Source organism: Triturus cristatus, chromosome 12 (assembly GCF_964204655.1).
Source record: "Triturus cristatus chromosome 12, aTriCri1.1, whole genome shotgun sequence".
In the NCBI taxonomy this organism is placed as follows: Eukaryota; Metazoa; Chordata; class Amphibia; order Caudata; family Salamandridae; genus Triturus; species Triturus cristatus.
The window spans coordinates 327431149-327458704 of NC_140595.1; positions in this window are offsets into that span (position 1 = coordinate 327431149).

The window sequence follows — 27556 nt, forward strand, 5'->3', positions numbered from 1 at the left end:
GATTGCACCCCAGTCCTCCTTTTTCGTAGTTAATAAGCGTGGCAGTACCTGCACTAGTAATCCTGGTAGTGCTGAAGTCTTTTCCCCAAGCCCTGCTCCTGCAGCTCGGGCCTTTTCTTCGTTTTCTAATGCTGTCCAATCTATCTTTTGGTCTCCCACCTCCCATTCCTTTTCTTTGAGTTTCTCGTAAACACCGGCAGGCATCAATACTTTCAATATTTTCATAATGTCGGGGTAGGTATACTCTCCCATGAGTAACATGTCTTTTATCTCACGGTGGAAACCTGCTGGATCCTTGTCATGGCTGGGTACTACTTTCTTCATTTCTAATAATTCAATTTTAGTTATAGGTGTGTACACAAACACGCGTGTAAAGTTATTACCTTCACCTCTGATTGGGTGTACTTCGCGTAACGGATTCAGTCTATCTATGTGATACATTTTTCTTCCCATAGTGGGAACTGGAACGTGTTCTGGGCACACGAAAGCTATATACTGGTTTCGAAATTGTAGAATTTCTTTAATCAAATCAGTACCTGACCCTCTCCATTTATTCGTGAGTAGTTCTGTCAATATGTCAGGTAAGGGTCCTGGATCGGAGTGTTGGCTTTTATATAATATAAGGAGGTGTTGAATCATGTATATACTAGCTAAACGCTGTTCGTCTGGGGCAAGATTCAGAAACGTGTGTGCTAGTGCATCATCACTGTATTTGCTGGGACTGTCAGCCCATTGTACTGCTGACCTAGCTAATTCTTGTTCATCCATGGAATCGAGCATATGGTACCCCCTTCGGTCTCGGAGTAATTTATCAGCGGCTTGGAATAGGTGTTCAGGGGACCTTGCATTTAACATAGGGGTTTGAAAATGTCTATTACATTCTGGACGTATCGGACGTATCGGATCATTAAAGCTTCTAGCATTATTATGGGGTCTTCCTCTACCTACATAAGCTATCGTTTCTAATTGTTCTGATTCTTGCTCCTCTTCTTCCTCTGATTCAATTCTATCTGCTTCTCGTCTTTCTTTATGTATTCGTTCTACTTCCTTGCGGATCTTTCGATACATGGCGATTATACACGCCTGTTTATCATGTTTCTCGTCTGATATGTTCTGACCCCATTTGGCAAGTTTTTGTATGGTATCATGATCTGCCCCAGGCCTGTCTTGGTTCCTGATCACGCAGTTTATGAAAAAACGTAGTAGTTGTCTTTGGACATCCACTTTCTGGTATTCCATAGCTTCGTTAATGCTCTCTGGACCTCGCCCTGTTTGGACAAAGTGATATATATTGTCTAGGTGTTCAACCATTCCTGGTATCGTCATTAAATACAATGTAGCTCGTCGTATACGTAGTGATGATATTAGCAATCTGTCCTGTTTACCTGGAACTGGATCGTATCTACAATCCTTCAAGATGTTCTTTAAACATGTCGGATGTCGCTAGTTGGGGTGTACGTTGGAGTGCTAAATCTCTAAGGGTCTGTTTATTTCGCGGCGGTGTGGCAAACATGTCTGTCGTACCTCCTGTAGCACCATCTGAGGTGCTGGGCAAGAAAGGGTTCGTTGGACGTAAGATAGAAATTGTAGATGCGGGAAAAACAGTAGAAACGGACGGACCTGTGGGAATGGGCGTAGGAGTTTGTTATTGCGGGGATATAGACGGATGCTCTTGATGTTGGACACCATCGGCAAGCGGTGTGTGTGGGGTGGAATTAGCATACTCGGGAGCTACGTCATCTAAATAGGAGGAAAGGAAAACGTCTTTTGCTGTTTTAGGATGTGTTTTGGGATGTGCTTTTATCGGGAGCAATGGAGGAGTCAAGTCTTTTGGTATTTCCGGGGTAGCCTTAGGTAATCCTTCGGCCAGAAGAGGATACATACCATTCATAAGAGTGTTTCTTTGTCTATCTACTTGTTCTGATTTAACTCGGGTACCTTCCTCAATTAATAGATTTTCTCGGGCTTTATTTGAATTCTCTCTACCTTTCTCTTCCTGTCTGAGCGCTTTTTCTGTACGTCTATATGATTCTTTACGCCATAATTCAATGGCATCTTTCTGTGACTGTCTGGCTTTCTTTTTCCATAATTCTTCTTCTACTCTCATGATGCAATCTGCATCCCAGGTCCCCGCTGCGGGCCATCTCTGACTTTCTGGTAAATCCTTGGTGTAGTCCACCCATAAATCAAGAAATAATACGGCATCTAGGCCATGCTTATGATACATAAAGTACCCTGGGGTGTCCCTAGGTGGGATGGGAACAGCTTCTTCGAGTACCCCTTTTCTAGTTTTGATCTGTCTTAATTTCGAAAAGAGCGGCATTTTTAGATCTGGTTACTTAATCTTGAACACACTTAATACAGTAAACACAATAATGAACAGTCATTCACACCACAATGTATAGAACGTATTAAAACATTTAACACTTAACAGTTTTAACGAACGATGATAACTAATAGAAAACTAGTTACTGACATAATACTGACACTAGATAATACTTATTTATATGCAAGACATACTAGATATACTGCTAAACAGTACAGATACACTGCTGAAACAGTGCAGACCGGATTTGTGTACCCAAACCCGTCTTGACCGGCACAGACTATGTGCACGTTTAAATGCCTCCCCGGCAATGGTACTCACCGGGTAGCTCGGAACGGAAGGCCTCGGAAACTGAACTGAAACTGGACCGGACTGGACTGGACTCGACTGGACTCAGAACTTCGGAACCTGGTGGGCCTCTGTATACCTCGGATCTTGCTCTCTCAGCTAGGCTCTGGTCGGGATACTTCGCACTTCTCACCGCCTCGTCTGGGTGTTGATCGCAGCCTCAGTCACCCCCGCTTGGCCGGAGGGAGATACAGGAAATCCTGCAGGTACGCGTTTTTGTCCGTTCAGCTGTGGCAGGAGACCGGGCCTGCAACGCACCTCCGGCGCGTGAGATGAGAAAGTGTCTCTATTCGGGCGCCAATTTATGTGGTAAATATTTCATTACCGGTACTATTTTTTATGCGGTAAAGTCTAGTAAGAATAACTCAGTAAATATAAGAGGCAGAATCCGTGGTATTAGAGGTTCTAAAAGGCTTTATTCCTCTACAAAGGAAATACAGTTCGAACTGCAGGCTTCACATTCCATCACCATGAGGGTTCAGGAAGGAAGGCAATACATTATTGACAGGTAATCACTTTTATAAGAAATGCATTATAGTGGAACAGATGCAGGAGGCGTGACAGTTGATAAGATAGACAAAATATGCATACGTAACCAAAAAGGCGGACATATAGGCGTAACTTAGAAAACGTCATTATACATGATGTCACAAGTGGGTGGATCCATAAGAGAATCCTGCAATGTCAGCAAAAATATTTGGCAGAGATGCGCGCGCAGCCGCATGACGTGTGATTGACGTGCAACTAGAGGGTGAAGGGGACTTGACATTTAGCTCTACATGTGGAGACAGAAGTCTGAGGGGTCATGTCAACCTAATCCCAAATCATATCTAATATCTTATGTTTAAAGAACTGTATTATCCAAAAGGAAAGGTCTCTCAGACGGAATCTATTCTATACTGACTGTTAGTGCGTGTACGAGCGTCTAAGTGTCTACATGAGATGCGAGGGGGCAGGAATCTTCCATGGTAACAGGGGCTATGAATTACTTGCATGAGGACAGTGAGGCCTGGCCCCTTGCACGGTAGCTGGAGGAATGTTTACCTAAACTACTAGACAGGAATGCATCGGATGAGGAGCGGAGCAGATAATCTTGAAGGTGAAATACAGTTTTTGGCAGGCAACAGGCTGGATCAGGCACCGTTAGCCGCGCAGGGAGTAAGACAAAGTTCATGGATACAGATGCAGGCTCGGACTGGAGCTTTCAGAGGCAGAAGGCAGGGAAAGGCTTGATGACAGAATTCAGGGCCTACTCGCCTGAATCTGTAAAATGTGGAAAGTGAACCACATAAAGTCGGTGGCCTTTCATACTTAGGAATGGCATATCTGACCCATTCATGGCGGATCTGAAAGAGGACATGTTGACGGTGGACGCACATGTATTTGCGTCTTCAAAACTGGAACTGGAGGGAACATACATGTACTTATAGCATGCACATGGAGCCGTTGGGGTCTACGATAGGGGACATAACTGATCACAAAATTCATATTTCCTCATAAATTGGTGCCCGAATAGGGACACTTTCTCATCTCACGCGCCGGAGGTGCGTTGCAGGCCCGGTCTCCTGCCACAGCTGAACGGACAAAAACGCGTACCTGCAGGATTTCCTGTATCTCCCTCCGGCCAAGCGGGGGTGACTGAGGCTGCGATCAACACCCAGACGAGGCGGTGAGAAGTGCGAAGTATCCCGACCAGAGCCTAGCTGAGAGAGCAAGATCCGAGGTATACAGAGGCCCACCAGGTTCCGAAGTTCCGAGTCCAGTCGAGTCGAGTCCAGTCCGGTCCAGTTTCAGTTCAGTTTCCGAGGCCTTCCGTTCCGAGCTACCCGGTGAGTACCATTGCCGGGGAGGCATTTAAACGTGCACATAGTCTGTGCCGGTCAAGACGGGTTTGGGTACACAAATCCGGTCTGCACTGTTTCAGCAGTGTATCTGTACTGTTTAGCAGTATATTTAGTATGTCTTGCATATAAATAAGTATTATCTAGTGTCAGTATTATGTCAGTAACTAGTTTTCTATTAGTTATCATCGTTCGTTAAAACTGTTAAGTGTTAAATGTTTTAATACGTTCTATACATTGTGGTGTGAATGACTGTTCATTATTGTGTTTACTGTATTAAGTGTGTTCGAGATTAAGTAACCAGATCTAAAAATGCCGCTCTTTTCGAAATTAAGACAGATCAAAACTAGAAAAGGGGTACTCGAAGAAGCTGTTCCCATCCCACCTAGGGACACCCCAGGGTACTTTATGTATCATAAGCATGGCCTAGATGCCGTATTATTTCTTGATTTATGGGTGGACTACACCAAGGATTTACCAGAAAGTCAGAGATGGCCCGCAGCGGGGACCTGGGATGCAGATTGCATCATGAGAGTAGAAGAAGAATTATGGAAAAAGAAAGCCAGACAGTCACAGAAAGATGCCATTGAATTATGGCGTAAAGAATCATATAGACGTACAGAAAAAGCGCTCAGACATGAAGAGAAAGGTAGAGAGAATTCAAATAAAGCCCGAGAAAATCTATTAATTGAGGAAGGTACCCGAGTTAAATCGGAACAAGTAGATAGACAAAGAAACACTCTTATGAATGGTATGTATCCTCTTCTGGCCGAAGGATTACCTAAGGCTACCCCGGAAATACCAAAAGACTTGACTCCTCCATTGCTCCCGATAAAAGCACATCCCAAAACACATCCTAAAACAGCAAAAGACGTTTTCCTTTCCTCCTATTTAGATGACGTAGCTCCCGAGTATGCTAATTTCACCCCACACACACCGCTTGCCGATGGTGTCCAACATCAAGAGCATCCGTCTGTATCCCCGCAACAACAAACTCCTACGCCCATTCCCACAGGTCCGTCCGTTTCTACTGTTTTTCCCGCATCTACAATTTCTATCTTACGTCCAACGAACCCTTTCTTGCCCAGCACCTCAGATGGTGCTACAGGAGGTACGACAGACATGTTTGCCACACCGCCGCGAAATAAACAGACCCTTAGAGATTTAGCACTCCAACGTACACCCCAACTAGCGACATCCGACATGTTTAAAGAACATCTTGTGGATTGTAGATACGATCCAGTTCCAGGTAAACAGGACAGATTGCTAATATCATCACTACGTATACGACGAGCTACATTGTATTTAATGACGATACCAGGAATGGTTGAACACCTAGACAATATATATCACTTTGTCCAAACAGGGCGAGGTCCAGAGAGCATTAACGAAGCTATGGAATACCAGAAAGTGGATGTCCAAAGACAACTACTACGTTTTTTCATAAACTGCGTGATCAGGAACCAAGACAGGCCTGGGGCAGATCATGATACCATACAAAAACTTGCCAAATGGGGTCAGAACATATCAGACGAGAAACATGATAAACAGGCGTGTATAATCGCCATGTATCGAAAGATCCGCAAGGAAGTAGAACGAATACATAAAGAAAGACGAGAAGCAGATAGAATTGAATCAGAGGAAGAAGAGGAGCAAGAATCAGAACAATTAGAAACGATAGCTTATGTAGGTAGAGGAAGACCCCATAATAATGCTAGAAGCTTTAATGATCCGATACGTCCGATACGTCCAGAATGTAATAGACATTTTCAAACCCCTATGTTAAATGCAAGGTCCCCTGAACACCTATTCCAAGCCGCTGATAAATTACTCCGAGACCGAAGGGGGTACCATATGCTCGATTCCATGGATGAACAAGAATTAGCTAGGTCAGCAGTACAATGGGCTGACAGTCCCAGCAAATACAGTGATGATGCACTAGCACACACGTTTCTGAATCTTGCCCCAGACGAACAGCGTTTAGCTAGTATATACATGATTCAACACCTCCTTATATTATATAAAAGCCAACACTCCGATCCAGGACCCTTACCTGACATATTGACAGAACTACTCACGAATAAATGGAGAGGGTCAGGTACTGATTTGATTAAAGAAATTCTACAATTTCGAAACCAGTATATAGCTTTCGTGTGCCCAGAACACGTTCCAGTTCCCACTATGGGAAGAAAAATGTATCACATAGATAGACTGAATCCGTTACGCGAAGTACACCCAATCAGAGGTGAAGGTAATAACTTTACACGCGTTTGTGTACACACCTATAACTAAAATTGAATTATTAGAAATGAAGAAAGTAGTACCCAGCCATGACAAGGATCCAGCAGGTTTCCACCGTGAGATAAAAGACATGTTACTCATGGGAGAGTATACCTACCCCGACATTATGAAAATATTGAAAGTATTGATGCCTGCCGGTGTTTACGAGAAACTCAAAGAAAAGGAATGGGAGGTGGGAGACCAAAAGATAGATTGGACAGCATTAGAAAACGAAGAAAAGGCCCGAGCTGCAGGAGCAGGGCTTGGGGAAAAGACTTCAGCACTACCAGGATTACTAGTGCAGGTACTGCCACGCTTATTAACTACGAAAAAGGAGGACTGGGGTGCAATCTCAGCCTGTAAACAAAAACAAGATGAAGACACTAGTGATTTCTATTCCCGATTTGAAAAATGTTTTGGTATAAATAGTGGCATAAAAGCAAGTAGCGAGTCATATCCACATCTGTTTGTGACAAAATTAGTTGAAAATTCCCTACCGCAAGTTAAGAATAGAGTATTGAAATTTGAAAGTACCTGGCAAGGTAACACCCCGTCACAGATGTTACAGATGTTACAATATCACCACAATAGAATTAGAGAAGAACAAGACAATGAACAAAGACGTATGAAAGATACAAAAATGAAAATGCTTGTTGCTCAGTCAGTTCCAGCTGATGGTCATCAAAAGGGTGATTCAACAGGTCCGGTTAAAGGGACATGTAACTATTGTAAACAACAAGGTCATTATATACACGATTGTCCAGTCCTGAAACATAATATTGCCACAGGTAGAACCCAGGAAAGACCACGTCCACCTAGACAGGATCAGAATCAACAACAAATCCCTCAGCATGCACAACCTAGGTCAGCCCCGCAACAATTAGCTCCGCAACAGGCAGCTCCACAACAGACCGTAGCACCACCACAAGCGCAGCCTATTGCTGCCACACAAGCAACAACGCAACAGATGTATCAGTATGCACAAGCAGATTATCCCGATTATCAGCGATACACATGAAATAGCCTAGAGAGGGAAGTTGGCTTACCCCTTATTGAGGTTCCTGTAGATCAAGAGGGACCTTATGTACATAGTGAACTATTAGGGGAAGACAGAAAGTTTTTACTTGATACAGGGGCAAGCAGAACAACTATACGACGCAGTGAAGTTCCAGGGGCACCCCTCTCAGGCTCACAAAATATTTCCCTTGGATTCTCAGGAAAACCTATAATTAATGACGTAACACAACCTCTTCCACTCACGGTTGGTCCATTGACACGTACTACAGATTTATTGCTTACTAAATCATGTCCAGAAAACTTGTTAGGTATAAAAACATTGAAAGCTCTAGGAGCTATAATATGTTGTTCTCCGGAAGGAGTACGACTATTTTTACGTGACTTTAAAGGTCACTACGTGTCCAGAGATATGGATCACCGGCTGCAGAGTTTACCTACGCATTTATGGGCACAAGGCCCCACTGATGTTGGTTGCATGAACATTACACCATATCGAGTCACACTAAAAACAGGAGTAGTACTACCACGAATGCGACAATACAAGTTACCACCAGATGCTGTTGTGGCTTTGCTGCAAATCATTGACGAGCTCATTACACAAGGAGTGGTTGTCGAAACCGACTCCAATGTATGCAATTCCCCGATAATTCCGATTCTTAAAAGAACGGACCCAAAAGCACCACCAGTATATCGATTAGTTATTGATCTGCGCGAATTAAATAAATGTATTGTACCACAATATCCTGTGGTCCCAGATATCTCTTCATTACTAACTGCTATTGATTCAGAAGCAACGTTCTTCACTGTAATTGATCTCAAGAATGCTTTCTTTAGCGTCCCAATAGATCCGGAAAGTCAATATCTGTTCGGATTCAGTTTAAATGGACGAAGTTTTAAATTCACACGCGCACCTCAAGGATTTACAGAAAGCCCCAGCATCTATAGCCAAGCACTGAAACGAGAACTTGACAGTATCCACATGCCAGTTAACACTGCCTTGCTTCAATATGTCGATGATCTGCTGATCACCGCCCGAAGCGAACCTGAATGTGAAAAAGCGTCACTGACGGTTTTAAAATTTCTGGCCGACAAGGGGCACAAGGTGTCCCCTTCTAAGCTGCAATTCTGTGTCCAGCGAGTTGTTTACCTTGGGCACTCGCTGTCCAAGGAGGGAAGACAGCTTACACCCGACCGCATCCAGTTAATTGCTAACATGCCACCACCCAAGACACAAAAGGAGGTGCGGGCTTTTATAGGCCTCACTTCATACTGTAGGCAGTGGATCCCTCAATATGCATTTCTAGCAAAACCACTCATCCAGTTGACAACACAGGAGGCAGCCACATCGACTGTCCTCCCTTGGACTCAAGAACATACACATGCTTTTGAAAGCTTAAAGAAAGCTTTATGCCAAGCACCTGTTTTAGCAACACCATGTTACAGTAAGCCTTTTACACTATTTGTTACAGAACGCGAAGGTACTGCCTTGTCAGTACTCACTCAGGAACAAGCAGGATCACACAAACCATGTGCTTATTTCTCTAGTACATTAGATCCAGTAGCTCAGGCTCTTCCTGCGTGCCTGAAATCAGTGGCAGCAACAGCTTTAGCAATCAGACAAAGCGATGCCATAGTGTTAGGACATCAATTGACAGTACAAGTACCACACGCAGTAGAGGTTCTCTTGAACCGCACACAAACACAACACTTGACGATAGCGAGACTCACCGGTTACGAATTGACATTGTTTCAGCCACATATAGAAATCAGACGTTGTAATACGTTAAATCCACTTTTGCCAGTAAATGGAACAGATCCATTAGCACATGATTGTATTGAAGTAATTGCTATCACAACGAAACCAGAACAAGACTTGACAGATATCGCTTTATCAGATCCAGACTTGACATTATATGTAGATGGTTCATGTATGAGAACAAGTACAGGAGAGTTAGTGGCCGCTTACGCAGTCACAACAGACACTGAAGTCATTGAAACAAATTGTATTAACACTTTGTCAGCTCAAGCAGCAGAGCTCATCGCTCTGACACAAGCCTGTACTCAAGACAAAGATAAGAAAGTCAACATATACACAGATTCACGTTATGCATTCAGAGTCGTCCATGACTTCGGCGTACTGTGGCGAGAGAGAGGTTATTTAACTTCTCACGGTGCCCACATCCAACACGGACCCCTCATTCAATCCCTATTAGACGCGATTCATCTACCTACTGCAATATCGATTATGAAATGCAAAGCTCATACAAAAGTTACCGATATCATTTCTCAGGGTAATGACCTAGCTGACAGAACAGCTAAACAGACTGCTCAGAACCAGACTCATACAACTGACGCGACAAAGACAATAGTTCCGACACCAACATATTGCATGACAGTTAAGGACCATTTTGGGCCCTGGTCCCCAACTCCTGGGGCCTGATCCTTCGGAAAAAAAAATATTTAAAAAAGGGACCCTTTTCCCCAGTGACCCCATACCCCATGGCGAGGCCGATTTATGCACCAGAGACCCTATTCTCCTGGGCCAGGTTTTCATATTTATTTATTTTATTTTTAAATGTGGAGGGGGGCCCGCACGGCACGGTCCCTGGTGGCTCCCCACCTCCTGCGGGAGCCAGCATTGCTTTTGGACAGAGGGAGCTGCTAACATGCTGATCTCTCTGTCTAAAAGTAATCCTGCTCCGCTTTGTGAAAGCGAGAGGATTTTTAATGCTCTCCCTTTCACGAAGCGGAGCAGTGTTTGCCATGTCATGGTGGGAGCTGTGCTCCCACCATGCCATAGCAAACTGCAATGTCCCAGGGTGGGCACCCCGGAACAGTGCTGGAGTCAGCCCTGGGGAGTGGCAGTCCCCAGGCCCATGTAGCGCTCCTGGAGGGGGGCTGCGCGGCCCCCCTCCTTTATTTAAATTTACCCCGGGGAGGTGGTGGTGCCTGGGGGTCCGCAATGGACCCCCTTAATTATTTTATGTGTGCTCCTGGGAGGTGGTGGTCCACAGGTCTGCATGGGGGGGCTGGAGCCCTCCCTCTCTGTTATTTATTTTAGCCCTGGGGAGGTGGCAGTCCTCGGGGCTGGGGGGTCCACGAGGCCCCCCATATTATTATAACTAGCCCCAGGGAGGTGGCAGTCCCCGGCACAGGCTGGCATAATTGGAAATAACCCTGGGAAGTTGGTCTCCCGGGCTACAGGTGGGCCTGCCCACATTAATAATGAAAAGTGTCCCGGGTATGTGGCGGTCCCCGGAGCTTAGATAAGCTCTAGGATGGGTACCCCCTGTGCCCCCTCCTATATTTATTATATGCCACCTGGACCTTGCGCACCCGGGTGTTATTTAAAAGCAAGCACAGGAATTCGTGCTTGCTTTTTTTAAAACAAATTTGCAGCAAATTCGTAAATATCGCAATTTTGCAGCAGCATCTTTTAAAAAAAAAATGCTTTTATGCTGTGGCGTGGACTCCAATACCTTGCACAATGGTTGTTATAGTATGATTCTCTTTTGTTTCCAAAGTATCCCTGAATCTCATTTTGCTCTAGAATCTACTCACCTGGACACTGTTTATCAATTTGAAGGCATAATTTGTAGTAAAAGTAACAATTTTATTTATGTATGAATGCTGGTGATTTGTAAAGCCCTGCACACCACCTACTTTAATTCAGAGCTCCCACACTAAGATGAGAGCCAAAATAATCACATTTCAGGGAGCTTCTGAGTTAGTTAAGAGTGATTCCCAGAAATAATGTCGATCAGCTAGTCTGTGGTTCGATGTGGACATAAGGCCTACAGAAAACCTGTTTGAAAAGTTCACTTTTCAGGAGTTTCCTGAATTGAAGCTACTGATCTTCAATTCATGTTTTGCATTTTAGGTAGTCTGGTTGAGTTTCCGTGTAGAGGCCGGTTCCCGGCAACTGACGATGTCCAGAGTCTGTGTATGCTCAGTTTGGTGGGCAGTTTGGAGGAATGGTAGAGTTTTCTGCATGCAACTGAGATGGCAATTTGCTCCTTTGACAGCATAATTAATTTGTGTGGTGAATTTGAGGTCTCGATCAAGAACAATACCCAGATCTCTAATCTGTTTGCAGGGTGTTTGAGTGTTTCAGGTGAGAAGGCCAGCTGAAATAAGGTCTTTGAAGTCAAAGCCCTTCTGCAGTAAGGAATTACCTTTCTGATCTGTGTAGAAATGAATAACATTCCTTTAATCAAAAGTACGCGTAGCAATGCTAGCGTCTCTCACTTCTATTGTAGAGAGCATATTCATCATTTAAAGAAATTTCTTTAGTACTCCTGGTTTTCTTGCCTTGTTAATGCGGATCTTACAAATGTAGGTGGGGACACCCTTGTGCAATGGGGCACAGTTAACATGATGATCCATGCAGGATGATTTAACCCCTCCCCCTTTAAACTGGGGAGAGGGGTACGTCAGGGTTATATTTTAGCTCCCTTTCATTTCATTTTATATATAAATCAATTGGATTGGTTTTTAAGGGATAATTGTAAAGGGGTCCCAAGGATAGGACGTAGAAGGATACCCGCCTTGTTGTACGCGGATGATACCGTTCTTATTTTCCGGACAGCTAATGGACTGCAATCTTTATTGAACCAATTTTATGAATTTATGGAAAACTTGGGACTAAATATTAATTTTACCAAATCGTACACTATGACTTTAGGACCCATAGGCACCAAGACCAGAAAATATGTGATAAAGGGTAACAATATAGGTAAGGTGGATAGGTTCAGTTACCTAGGCATACTGTTGGATGATACTGTCCTGGGCGCCCTTTTTGAAATCACACCCTCAATCCTTTAACAGGATAGCCTTTAGTATTGATGCTTTCTCCAGGCGTTTAGGTCATAGTCACATAAAGTCCATATAACACCTCTATAATGCTAAGTGTGTCCCGACTGTAACTCATGGGGCAGAAATCTGGGGTTACAAATCTTCTACTTTAATACAAACGGCAGAAAACAAATACCTAAGGAAATTGTTACGCATCCAGCAGAAATAGTCCATGAAGAGATAGGGGCAGATTATTTAGTTGACTATATACGCCTGCGCCGGGTGCTATTATGGTACTCTATATGGACTAAAAATTAACTGAATTTTATAGACCAATATTAAGAGACTGTTTGAGTCTGAATTTTAGTTCGCATATACCATAGTTGAGCAATATAAAAACTATCCTGTCTAATCTGGACCTATTGCATGTTTTTAAGTCACCTGAGAAAATAACCAAATTAGTCATTGCAGAAATATACACAAGAACTCAAACTGCAAGACTCACAGCGTAAACGCTGTTGCGTACATCATGCTATGGTAAAATGCAGTGATAGAGCGGAATTTTATCTAACACTGGATATGCCCGTGAACCATTCAAGATTTTTAACATATTTTCGATTGAATATGTTACCGCAGCTTGTAGCAGGATGGCATAGGCCACAGGACCCTCCTGTATGTTCCTGTGATTAGTCTTCTGCACTAGACAATTTACACATCGTATTAATTTACCGAAAATGGGCCAATTTGCGTCATAATTATATACGCCCATTATTTGCACATCTGAATTTTAAACAAGCGAAACCTGCAGTTTTATATCTACAATCCTTTTGCTGGTATATGTCGAGATTTTTTAATAGCTATGTATTACGCTAATGCTTGAGTTTGGATTGCATAGTTCTATTTAATGATATTAATTGATGTTCTTAATATATTTGTATGATTGTTTTTACGGTACTTTTATGACTGCTAAAGCCATTTGAATAAACAACTTATTGATTTGATTGATTGACTTAACCCCTCTAACGTGGTTTTATGCGGGCGGTGTGGGTGGGGAAGTGGGCGTGGGCAAGGCACAGACACAATGTAGATTGGATCAGGGTGTTTACTACTGCGTGTTTGAGAAGCTGGACCGGGCCATATAGATTGACCTTGTCTTTCTATAGCATTTTGTTTACCAGGAACTAATCATATTATTACCAGTCATCATTCTCAGAGAATATCTGACTCCTGGCTGCGGAAATTGACTAATGGCCTTACTGTCACTGAAAATATGTATGGAAAATAAATCCTATGAACAGCAACTGTGCTAATGTTTAGTTGCAAGAAATTGTCTGAATTTTGTAATTGCAATCAAGCTTTCTACCATCATGTTCCCATAGCATGTTTTTTAATACTCGCAGGGAATAGCAACAGTATGTGCTACAAAGGACTTTATGTAGACACAATGAAAAATATCAGGTAATAAAACACCCGGTCACAATTAAATTCACTCCATGTGCTTGCGTAGGTTGGACATCCAGTATCCACATAATTATAGAGTCCAATTAATCAGACTGCTCCTTTTACGTGTTCTGAGCAGTTATTAATACACTCAAAAGATAGTAACAGCAAGTGTTAAACTTTGGCACTGGATTTGGGCAGCTTCTAGTCGCTGTAAGACAAAAACTAGAGTAAATACTTGTTGTGCTCAATATTGCACTGTCACTGCGGTGTAATGTACCTGTAAACGGATTGTTAGAGACAAAGCCTTTGTGTTGTATATGGTAACAAAGGTAAATTACTTTAGGAGCTGCTTTATCTATAGAGGTGAAGTACCCAAGACAGATTGAATGCAATTACATAATTTAGAAGATCTTGTAGTTTACCTTAAAGAAGGGGTCACATTTACATATGATGAATAACTGTCTAAATGTTTTATCTTTAGATGAATTCATGTCAGCTGACATAGATGCTGGACAGAGAAATGAACTGAGGTAATTTACAATTATTTTGGATTTGAATATAATGGGCGCTAATAGATTTCTGTGTGCTGTTGACTGTGGAAATGTATATATCAGTGTTGGCACATATATGGCATTCTAGATGTGGAAATACTGTGAAATTAGAGAAAAGAGTGGAATTAAAAAATGAAGTGACTTAATGACCCAGTCATACAAGACCCTTGTGTAGTAATGTCAACATTTAGTAATAGGCATAGTTCAGATATAAGGATGTTATGTGTGAGATGTGTGATTGTCGATTATAAAGAACATTGATAAGAAACCATGTGGCACTGAGACCATTAGTTAAAGCTCAGTTATTAGGAATGCTCAAGTTGATGGACTTCAGTGAGTGAATATCTTTTTCATTCTCCATTCACCTGGACATCATACGTCGTTGACAAAAAGGAGTCCCCTGTCTATAGAATTGTAAACCCTAATAAATTCTCATGATGCAGGGATGTATGGTACGCACACGGGCCTCTAAAAGACATACTTAAATGGAGAAAATTTGATGGAAGCCAAACTCGTCTCTACGAGATCTGAGTAAAAGGTACCCCCTCAGCAAAAATTTCAGCAACTGCACTTATGCAAGAAGTTGGGAACAGGGTGCATTGCGGTGGTGTAAATGAATGTATTCGCTTAAAAATGTAAAACACAGTTGCAGCAAACCACATACTAAATGTGCATTATTTAAAAACCGATTCTAACTGTCTTATTCTGTTTCCTGAGCCAACTGGTCTTTGTTGAAATAAAAACACTTTTTTGATCCTGATGGCTTAGACATTGCTGTGATATAGGATTGCAGAAAAATGTTTTTGAGACACTTGCATGTATAAGTGTTTACATGTCTCTTGGTGCATACGTCTCAACCCTACAGTTCAACTCTTCCACTCCACGCGATGTCAACATCTTAGCCAAGTTTTTACTTTTTGTGATGGCCTCGCAGTTGTTTGAAATATACAAAAGTCTCCTGTACGTTCTTTGTGCTGTTTGCAATATTTTGTTGTTTTTCTCCTTCAGGCAAGAGTGGGTTCAGATAGCTTTGATTAAGATGACAGGGAATATGTTAAATCTCATCCCAGTGTGCAGCCTGACCTACGCAACCCACCAACAGTGGGTAGGAGACACGCGCTTCCATAATTGTCTTTCCGCTAAAGCCGCGAAACTGGATTCCTATGCCTTTTTTGCTATTATTTTTTTTTCCTTCTGGTGCTTCATTTGTTTCATTGGCCCCTATTGGCTTTGCTAGTATGAATCTATGCGCCGTGTGCATATGCTATGAGGCAGTGCGGAGTTTGACTAATGATGATGGCTTGTATTAGGAAAGAAATACTATTTCTACCAATTTCTGCGGGCAGGCTGACCTGCTGTGAGCAACATCCAAATACAATTTGCTTCGGTACTGCCTGGAGTCTCATGATTACCGGTATTCAAAAATACAGCAAGTGGCAAAGTAGGAGCAAAACCATATGTTTACCCTACTTTACACAATAGGAATTTTGCTTTCTTTTTAATTAAGTCCAAGATGGTCTTTTGCAAATAATTCAGCCAAATGCCATGCTTCTTTTTTGCATTCATAAAAACGTATAAACCAGATCGCTCCGCAGACGTTTTATATGGCCCACAGATCGACGATGATAACTATCATGGCTTGAAAGAGTGACTAGTGCAGATACTCACTCATTCTAGAGTTTGTGTAAGATTTGTATTCAAATGTCCTCATGGTTCATGGGGGCTGTACCATGGCTACTGATAAAAGGGGACCTCTAGAATACATGAAATGATGAGAAAGAGGTGCTACAAATTATGTTTATTATGCAATTTTAGGGATAACTGATACACAAGGGTAAACTGAACTCGTCTTAAGCGTACGTTTGTTTTTTGAGCCATTTGCAGGCGCTCTATTAGTTTTCTTTTGTAAATGAATGCACATATCTAAATACATATCACCTATGTAATGTAAATGTCAAAGCCCCGATATCCGCGTAATATGTAACCATAAAGGATAGGTCATTTGAACATATCGTTCTCGGCACCCCAGGCAAACTCGGTGATATAGACTGCTATGAACGAGGAAGGAAAAAAGTTTAAGGTAGCAAGTGTAATGAAGTAACAAAGATAAGAGTAGCAGCACGATATTCTAGGTCTCTGGATGAATACCGCATAGTGAAATGTGAGCCAAGATGAACGGCTGTGTTGGAAAAACTGATAGGTGTCCTTGTGGGGTAGTATAAATACTATGCAGCCAGGACGTGCCTCATTGATTACCTTAAGAAATTGTGCGTGAATAAGTAAAAAGATAGTGCAACATATTATGCTGTGACATACAAGTGCGATGCGAAGTGTTCAAAAATATATATATCATAAAATAAAATAGAACATGTAATAGAGTTAAAAATTAGAACATCGATAAGATACCCAGCCGGATTTCTAAATAGAAAAAAAACTAGCGTAAAAGACTGCACCAGTAGGTTCGAACAGTGTCCGAATAATGCGTAAGAAGACACGACTCCATAGTGGAGGGGAAAATCAAAACACAGGTGCGTCGAATAGTCGGAGGTAGTACAGACAGAACATGGACAGATCAAAACTGGATACGGGGCGTGGCGCCCGTGGGATATGGTGGCACACGGGTGAGGCTCTCCGGTCTCCTCGGCAGATACCGCGTTACACGGCAGTCCATCAGTGCACAGGAGGCGAATCTCGACTCATGAAGATTTCAGGAGCATGATGACATGATCGGTAATCTTGCAGACATCGTTTTTGAAGCTACATTCACGCCGTAAGTTCTGAGGCATCTATGTTTTGTTTCGGCCGCCATTTTGTGTCTTTTCTCGCGCGAAAGCGCGCATCCTATGCTTCACCGCTTCACGAATTGCAATTATCTGAGCCCCTTTCAACCAGCTCATTGTGCCCAGGAATGATTCTTTAATGCATGCTACGCTGGATTTGGGGCTTTGTTGAGGACTTCTCATGCCACCTTTGCCGGGATCCACACGATGTGCCTGGAGGGGTGGCCATTTTGTATTCACCTGAGGCAGAGGCAACTGAGGCAACGTCTTTTCATGGCGTCACCTTGTTAATATAAATGGTTGAGTTTTCTCATTTTTGCTTCCAATCTCTTTGGGACTGGTGAATTCAAGCCTTCTACATTGGAGTACCATTTCTTGCTATTTTACATTGTCTGCTCGCTCCTACTTATGTTTGGCTTCAAGTCTGCAGCTTTTGCTTTTTAGCCCTCACAGGCGCAGCCTTAGTGGAGCCTATATTCTTTACTTTAAGACATTAATGTACTCTAATATTTTTATTGCCCACACAAATAATACTACTTTCGTGCCTACACACAGAGGCCTCTTTTATTTGACGCTGGTTTGCCGTTCTCTCCCATGGCTGTGCACCTTCTTACATAACTTTCGTTTCTCAGTCCTACAACCTATACACACTTGTTCAGATGAGAGCGTTGTGATTGCGACTGATGGGCAGAACAAAAATAACACAATCTTCTTCCGTTAAGTCAAAGCACATCTTTATTAAGAATTCAAAGATTTTCTCTGAGCTCTCTAGACTTGAAGATTCTCTGGCGTCTACTCCTCGGAGTCTGGAGTTAACAATGGATCCCTCTATCACCGGCCCAGGTAAATCTAATACTAAAAGGCTTAAAAAAGACCCCCCTTCGCCACCTAAATCTGCTTCTCCTGTATCGATGGAGCTATTATTGGAAGAAATTAGAGCTCTCAGACCCTTCATGGAAGAGACCAATACTAAATTGCAAGTTTTAACGGATAATTGGTCCCAACTTGAAACAAGGGTCTCTTTGGTGGAACAAAGTGTTGTCTCTTTGAAGGAAACTTGCGTTACTACCTCTCACCTTCACTCACAGGTTTCTTTGCTCCAAAGGCAGGTAGAGGATCTTGAGAATCGTTATAGACGGAACAATCTTCGGATCTACAGCCTGGAGAAGGGAATTGAGGGATCTGATCCTCTCTCTTTCAAGTCATTTTTGCCCAAACTGTTACATTTACCAGAAGACACGATGCTTAACATCCAACGTGCGCATCGATTGGGGCAAACGCCTTCTCGGTCCTCAGCCTCACAACGACCAAGAGGAGTCATATTATACTTCTTAGAATACACGGATTTATTGAAGATACTTGAAAGCGGCTAAAGCCTCTCCAAGACTCACATGGTCAGGCTCATCTTTATTCTTTGCACAGGACTATGCCAAGGCCACCGCCAACTGCCGCAAGACATTCCTCAACATGAGAGCAGATCTGCGTACAATGGGGGCCCGCTATGGCCTCTTTCACCCCTGTCTCTTCAAGGTTACTCATAACAACAGAACAACAACATATGATGACCCTCTGTGTCTACAAAGTTTCATAAACTCCTGTAAAACTACATCTATGGAATCCTCAGGTCCCTTTTTCGCATCCAACATCTGAGATTGCATTCCCTGACAATCGGATCTCATTGGATTTTGATTATCTTTTTTCATGTTATTTGCTTTTCCTTGAATTGCGGTTTCTAGTTTTTCTTTTTCTTTTTTTACATACAGTTGTTGTATTTTTCGATATTCTAGTTATACGTTTTTATGCAATTGTGCTCATTAATATCGATGCCTACTCCTGTTATTATCTCCCTCGTCACACTCTCAATTTCACTGTTTCTTTTCTCCACAGATTTTCTATATTTGTTTCGTGGTGTCTCCCTGGGTTTCCGTTTGGCCGATCCTGGATGTGTTGCCAATCTTATGTGGTTCCACCCTCCTCCTCGAGTCTTTCCTGATCGTATTCCCCTGGTTTCCCTTTTGTAGGTATGTTCTCCTACTGTTTTTTTGTCCTACTTGTTTCCCCGGTTTCTGTCCTATTCCCCTCCCTAAGCGCTCTTGATATTTTCTCCTTGGGTGTCGCTCTCTTTCTTTCTTCTTCTGATCTTTATGTTTTCGTTACTTCCTCAGGCTTCCATACTTATTTTTACTGTGCAACTGATTCTTCTATTTCCTCTCTTTTCTTTCTTCATTACTTTGATTGTTTCTATATTATCACAATGCATTGGGCTTATATTTCACATTTTCGGTTCAATTTGTTTTCCCATTACCTATGTCCTTAAAATTCATTACTTGGAAAGTTAGGGGCTTGAATTCCCCCATTAAAAGGCAAAGCGTTTTATCTCACCTAGCCAAATTAGAAGCTGATATTGTTTTCCTACAGGAAACCCACCTCTTGGATGTTGAATCGTTAAAATTAAAAAGAGGTTGGGTAGGTGAAGTGTTTTATTCTCCAGGTGATGGTAAACGTAATGGAGTAATGATCTTATGCCGTAAATCTCTTCCGTATTCATTTGTATCCCAAGACTCAGACGTTAATGGTAGATGGTTAAATGATAAATTGTCTTTCAAGGGTGTTCCAGTCTCTTTCTTGAATGTTTATGCCCCTACTTGCGGTGACCCCTCCTTTTGGCCCACGTTAGCTGAACGTATTACTCATTGCATAGACGACAACTTCGTCCTTGCAGGGGATTCTAATCAGGTTTTTGACGCATTCATAGACAGAAATTCTAAAATCACCTTTGTCCCTAGTAAACTCCATAAGTCTTTTGTCCATGCCATCTCGCAACATAAACTCCTTGATGCCTGGCGTCTCTGTAATCCGACCACTACAGAATTTACTTTTTTCTCCCCTTCCCACCATTCTCAGTCTCGGATTGATTATATATTTTTTTTTCATAATATTGCGCAAACCCTCGCCAATGCAGAGATTGGTCCCATTTTATTCTCGGATCATGCCCATGTTTCAATGACCATTGACATCTTACCTAAAGTAACAGGTCCCAAGAGATTGCGTTTCAATAATGCTCTCCTTTTAGACCCACAGTTTACTAGTTCTTTTACTAACTTTTCTGACAAGTTTTTTGCAATAAATCAAACTCCTTCCATACCCTTTTGCACAGTGTGGGACGCTTTTAAGGCTGCTGCAAGAGATTTTATAATTGGCTATGTTGCAAAAAAACGAAGAATTGCCCGTAAATCAACTAGAGACCTTCTTCTGGATTTTAAGAGACTGGAGCACTCTTATTATACTTCGCATTCAACAGATTGTTTGACAGCCCTTGTTAGTGCTAAGATGCAATTTAACAAAAAATCTACAGAAGATGCTTCTATACGTTTGTTAAAAACTAGCGCAAAATTTTATGGGGGTAAGAATAAAGCAGGGAAAATTTTGGCCAATTACATAAAAATTAGACATAACACGTTAAATATTGAATCTATTTATGACACGCATTCACATTTAAAGTATAAAGATGCTTACATTTTTAACAAATTCTCCCTCTTTTACAAAACACTATATACCTCTGGAACTCAACCTTCTGCTCAGTCTTTATTACACTTTTTCTCTTCTATCCAAAACCCTCAACATTTTCCCTTAGATTTCTTTCTCCCTTGGAATTAGACTTGACGCAACAGGAATTGTTTAAAGCCCTCCAAATCCTCAAAAAGGATAAAGCCCCAGGACCGGATGGTTTCACGGTCGAATTTTACCTACATTTTTCCAAACTTGTACTGCCTAAATTGTACTCCCTTATTGATTCTTTTAAGACATTAGGCGGCTCTTCAGGTTATTTTTCAGAAGCACACATTTGCCTCATACCCAAAGAAGGCAAAGACCCCAAACATTTCAAAAATTATAGGCCTATTTCCTTGGTCAATATAGATTATAAAATCTTTGCCAAAGCTTTAGCTACACGATTAGACTCTTATTTACCGGACCTGTTAGGCAAAGAACAATCTGGATTTGTCAAAGGCCGTTTCATCACTGATAATACAAGACTCCTTTTTAATGTTTTTTCTAAATCTTCGCATTTAACACAGCCTCTTGTGGCGATTGCATTAGACGCTGTAAAGGCGTTTGACAGAGTTGAATGGAATTATTTATTTCGTGCCCTTAATTGGTTCGGGTTTGGCCCAAATTCACATCCTTAATCTCTCTTCTTTACTCCAATCCCCGGGCGGCTGTTTGTGCTAATGGTCTAGTATCTCAATTTTTTGATTTAGGAAGAGGTGTGCGTCAAGACTGTCCCTTATCCCCCTTCCTTTTCAACTTGGCCTTGGAACCTTTTCTCTCTAAACTACGCCAAAACCCAAACATCCACGGTTTTCGAACATTGCACTCTCATATCAAATTCGCACCTTATGCCGATGATATCTTACTCTTCCTGTCTCAACCAAATGATTCAATCCCAGCTTTTCTAGCAGAAGTACATGATTACTCTAACATTTCTGGGTACAAATTGAACAATGACAAATGCGAGATTTTACCCCTAACAAAGTACACTTTCAAATCTGATTTTAGTGCCTCCAACTTTACTTGGAGTCCCAATCACATTAAGTAATTAGGACTACATGTTACCCCTACAATTTCAGACACGGTTTCTCTCTGCATGAATAAATGCATACAAAAGGTTTCTGACTTAACCGCCAAACGGCATCCCCTTTATCTGTCTTGGTGGGGTCGTCTTGACACTATTAAGATGATGTTGTCCCCAATAATCATTTATAATATTTCTAATATATCACTACCCATTCCCACTAAATTTTTTAAGAAAATCAACTCCATTCTCTCCTCCTTCTTATGGCACAATAAAAAACCTAGAATGTCTTTATCCAAATTAACACGTCCCAAGTCAGAAGGTGGAGTTAATTTTCCTGATTTCCCTGTCTACCAGAAAGCATTTCTTTTGCGTCAAGCCTCCTTGTGGTTGCGTGATCCCACTGATGACTGTCCTTTATGGACCACAATCAAACGTCTTTTTCTGTCTCCTTTTTCCTTTGCGGAATACCTCTCCTTTTCACGTAATCCACAAACCTTATCTACTCCCATAATTAAACTAACATCTAAACTTCTCTTATCTTCTTCTATATCTCCTCATAACAATGTAAACTCCTTCCTCCACTCCACAATTTGGCATAACAAGAGTGTACTCATTAGAAATAAACCTTTTTATTGGAAAACCTGGCGCCAGAGAGGATTAATCTGGATACACCAGCTTTTCTCCCAATCGGATTTCATTCCTTTCTCTTTGCTCAGTCAATCCTTTCGTCTCCCTCCCTCCTTCATTCATAAATACATTCTGCTTAAGGAAGCCATGATGGACACATATACCCAGTTTTCTGCTCAGCGCACTTCTCCCAGTACCACTCCTCTCACTTCACAACTATACACCTTGTTAGCAACTACACCTAAGGCCTCTGTCATATACAATTACCTACATAATATAGATAATATCAGGCAAAAATCCAGAGTAGAAGAGAAATGGGAGCATGACTTTGCACTCTCTTGGCCAGTGTCCTTATGGAATAACATATGGATCAAAATTGGTAAGTCATCCAGAGCAGCTAACATCACGCAGACATTGTTTTTCGTTTATAACAGACTTTCTGACACCTAATGATCTGAGTAAAAGGTTTGAGGCGGTATCAGATGTTTATTGGACATGCTCCTCTCCAAACGCAGATTTATTTCATATGCTGTTTGTTTGTCCTATTGTGCATAGTTTCTGGAAACAAGTATGGTCCCAAATTAATTCAATTTTTAGAACCAGAATTCCTTTTTCTTGTACTCATGTTTTTTTAGGTAGTCTTTCATCTTGTTGGGAAAATGTCACGCTTAATGTTAAAGTTATTGATCTGCTACAGGCAGTTGCATTTCAGCAAATTACAGTTAACTGGAAAGATTTTTCGAAAATATCCTATAAAGCATGGTGGTATAATGTGTGCCATAACCACAGGTTGGACACCTCTTTTGTATATCCTTTAAACATGGCAACGAAGCGACTGGAATTATGGTTACCTGTTACAATGTATCTTGACATATGTGCTAAACGTTCTTTTCGACTGCAGCCATTTCAACAAGAAGTTTCAAAACACCCTTGACCCCCTAACGTGATCCAATTTTATTTGATATTCTACTGTTCTTTTTTTAATTTTATTTTTTATGATTTATGTATAGCATTTTATCTCTTACTTTTTATCTTTGAGCCCGATCCTTATAACTGTAGTGCAGCAATTTTTTGCAGTGTTTTTCTCTTGTATGCAATGCATCTAATGTTGTGAACTTGTGCTGACACCCTAACTTCTAATAATAAACCCTTTTTTTTAACTAAAAGTAAAACTAGATACAGAAAGATTGAAAATATGTGCAATAGTGGAAATAATGACTGTCAGTAGATTATCTGGCGACAAATGATATAAAAATCATAAACTTCATAGTGGAGCAGGACACCTATAGTTAGAGAGGAGCAAAGGGGCACCATATGCAGATGGTGTGGTATATAGCAGAGCAAAGTACATAGACAGAGATAACTGGAGACATTTCAAAGATAATTATACAGTTCATCACTGCTATTTCATCCATAAGGAACCTTGGTGTCGAGCTCAAGGATGTATCGACTTTCAAGTTGTCTCAATTTCTTTTCTCGGTTACCTCCGCGTCTAAGGGTTGGCACATTGTCTATCACAAAATACTGTAGGTGATCAAGGTTGTTGTTGTGTGTCTCTCTGAAATGTCTAGCCACTGGATAGTTAGGGTCGCTATTGACAATCGCTCTAAGATGTTGTAGAATCCTAACATGTACTTGGAGCTTGGTACTGCCTACATACATGAGAGGATGTAGACAGTGAAGTCAGTTCTACAAGTGTACTTATGTTGTAAAATGATAGGCTTATTACAAAATTTAATCAACATTAGGGGGGATGGGATGCACTCCATTATTCCAATGTCTCAAATTCATCCGTCTTGTTCAATGGTTGCGTGCGCATTGGTTAAGTGCCATGCCCAAACGGCACCAATTTAGTTACAACTACAGAAGATGGGGCGTCATCTTGCCCCAAACCAATTGCACTGCTTTGTGTGGCCTTAGCCGCATGTTATACTCCAATTGTAACAATGTAATCCTGATAATCCTTATAATTCTCCTATATAGTTTCTCTTGCTTGCTGGTCCACACGTGGAATTAAATGCCATTTTCTAAATTTCTAATGTTTCAAATGTGCCCATCCGGACCTCTTTAGGAAACACGACTGACGCACGATTCATCGCAGGCAGTGTTTATTAAAAAAAATCCAATGCATTTCGGGCATTACACATGCCCTTCGTCAGGGATCACTATAAATAACAAAAAAAATACTAATCAATTTATGGTCGTCATAATTTTCACAAATACATTCATTAGATTTCACTACCGTATGTTTTACAACCCAGTCAATGACCCCCACCATGAACCCCAGCATCACCTATGCAAGTTGTTTCCTTCCTTTTGTATCACAAAAACCCAATTTTTATAACGTTCCCTAACCTTTACCCCTTCCATCCTTTTATAGATATAAATCACTCTGCTTTACAAACCACCTGCTCATATCTGTTGTTACTTTCCCTCCCCTTTCTATCAGTTTCCATTCTTATCTCGCTTGTGTAAAACGTTACCGTCACTACTTTGAATTCATTCCCTCTTCCATCCAGCGTCATATTATTACATTTCAAGTTAGTATATATGTATACATTTACGATTTTATCATAGCTGAAAACCACCCGTTTCATTTTTATCCTTCTCCCGTAGTGACCGGTAAACATTTTCTCATACCTGCCATTCACGCTAAAAAACCTCCATCCTTGTCTGCTTTCCCGGAAGTGATGATTCCTACCATTACTCCTCCCCTATTTCACCAGAATTCAAACTTAGTACTACCTCCCGATAGGCCCGTTTGTCACGTTTGATTCCCATAGAGCTATTAACCCAGCTACCTGACTCCAACACCCATAAAGCAGTGTTCTAGGTGAAACAAAAAATAAAAAATACGAGGGTGTGCATATATGACTACCGTTTCAACATTAGCTCTTGATATCAAAATATATTGTCTTTTTATAAATAGTGAATAATAAAGAGTTTCTTTTCACTTTAAGAATTCAACACCAACTGTATTGATGAACCAAGGTGTTTCGCCTCCGTGTGGATTTATCTACCATTGTCCATTTCTCCTTTCTTATTCTTTTTCGACCAGCGGGTGCTATCTCCAAGTTGGGCATATTAAATATAATCAACATTAGGGGGGATGGGATGCACTCCATTATTCCAATGTCTCAAATTCATCCGTCTTGTTCAATGGTTGCGTGCGCATTGGTTAAGTGCCATGCCCAATCGGCACCAATTTAGTTACAACTACAGAAGATGGGGCGTCATCTTGCCCCAAACCAATTGCACTGCTTTGTGTGGCCTTAGCCGCATGTTATACTCCAATTGTAACATATATGCACACCCTCGTATTTTTTGTTTCACCTAGAACACTGCATTATGGGTGTTGGAGTCAGGTAGATGGGTTAATAGCTCTATGGGAATCAAACGTGACAAACGGGCCTATCGGGAGGTAGTACTAAGTTTGAATTCTGGTGAAATAGGGGAGGAGTAATGGTAGGAATCATCACTTCCGGGAAAGCAGACAAGGATGGAGGTTTTTTAGCGTGAATGGCAGGTATGAGAAAATGTTTACCGGTCACTACGGGAGAAGGATAAAAATGAAACGGGTGGTTTTCAGCTATGATAAAATCGTAAATGTATACATATATACTAACTTGAAATGTAATAATATGACGCTGGATGGAAGAGGGAATGAATTCAAAGTAGTGACGGTAACGTTTTACACAAGCGAGATAAGAATGGAAACTGATAGAAAGGGGAGGGAAAGTAACAGATATGAGCAGGTGGTTTGTAAAGCAGAGTGATTTATATCTATAAAAGGATGGAAGGGGTAAATGTTAGGGAACGTTATAAAAATTGGGTTTTTGTGATACAAAAGGAAGGAAACAACTTGCATAGGTGATGCTGGGGTTCATGGTGGGGGTCATTGACTGGGTTGTAAAACATACGGTAGTGAAATCTAATGAATGTATTTGTGAAAATTATGACAACCATAAATTGATTAGTATTTTATTTGTTATTTATAGTGATCCCTGACGAAGGGCATGTGTAATGCCCGAAATGCATTGGATTTTTTTGAATAAACACTGCCTGCGATGAATCGTGCGTCAGTCGTGTTTCCTAAAGAGGTCCGGATGGGCACATTTGAAACATTAGAAATTTAGAAAATGGCATTTAATTCCACGTGTGGACCAGCAAGCAAGAGAAACTATATAGGAGAATTATAAGGATTATCAGGATTACATTGTTACAATTGGAGTATAACATGCGGCTAAGGCCACACAAAGCAGTGCAATTGGTTTGGGGCAAGATGACGCCCCATCTTCTGTAGTTGTTATTACAAAATTTGGCAGTGACTTGGGTAGTGTTGACGCCAAATTTGCAGGCTCTACATGAATTACACTTGTGGAAGCCCTTAACGTCAGAGAGCCAGTTAGATTTAATCCTGACCTCTGAGGTAGTCCTGACAAGAGCATCTCTCATAGAGAATGCTTTGCGATATGTGACAGTAGGTCTGTTGCCAATCATAGGGCCCAGAACTGGATCAGTTTAGACAATGCACCAATGTCGGTTAACGATGGCCTTAATTGCTCGTTCCTCTCTGCTGTATGTGATAATTAGACATATGTCTACAGTGCCCTTACCGTCATCATCAGTATGGATATCGTTACTGTCTGGATCAGTGCTGGGGTTGGGAGCTATATATATATATACTCTCACCTTTCATGATTTGCATATGCTCCTTAAACCTAAAAGAGCGCCTAGATTTGGACACAACCAGGCAAATTAACGTCAAATGCCTGAATGACTTTATAGTCAAATGTTATCAAAATCCAAATGTTTACCAGAATCCAAATGTCATCTAAATCCAGAACCCAGCAAAGGGTAATGTCAGCACAAGAGCATTGTGATTGATTTTTGCAGAGATGCTCAAAGAGTACACAAAGTTATCACAAGCCCTAAACAAGTGACGCATATGAAGTGGATCCAAGAAATATGCA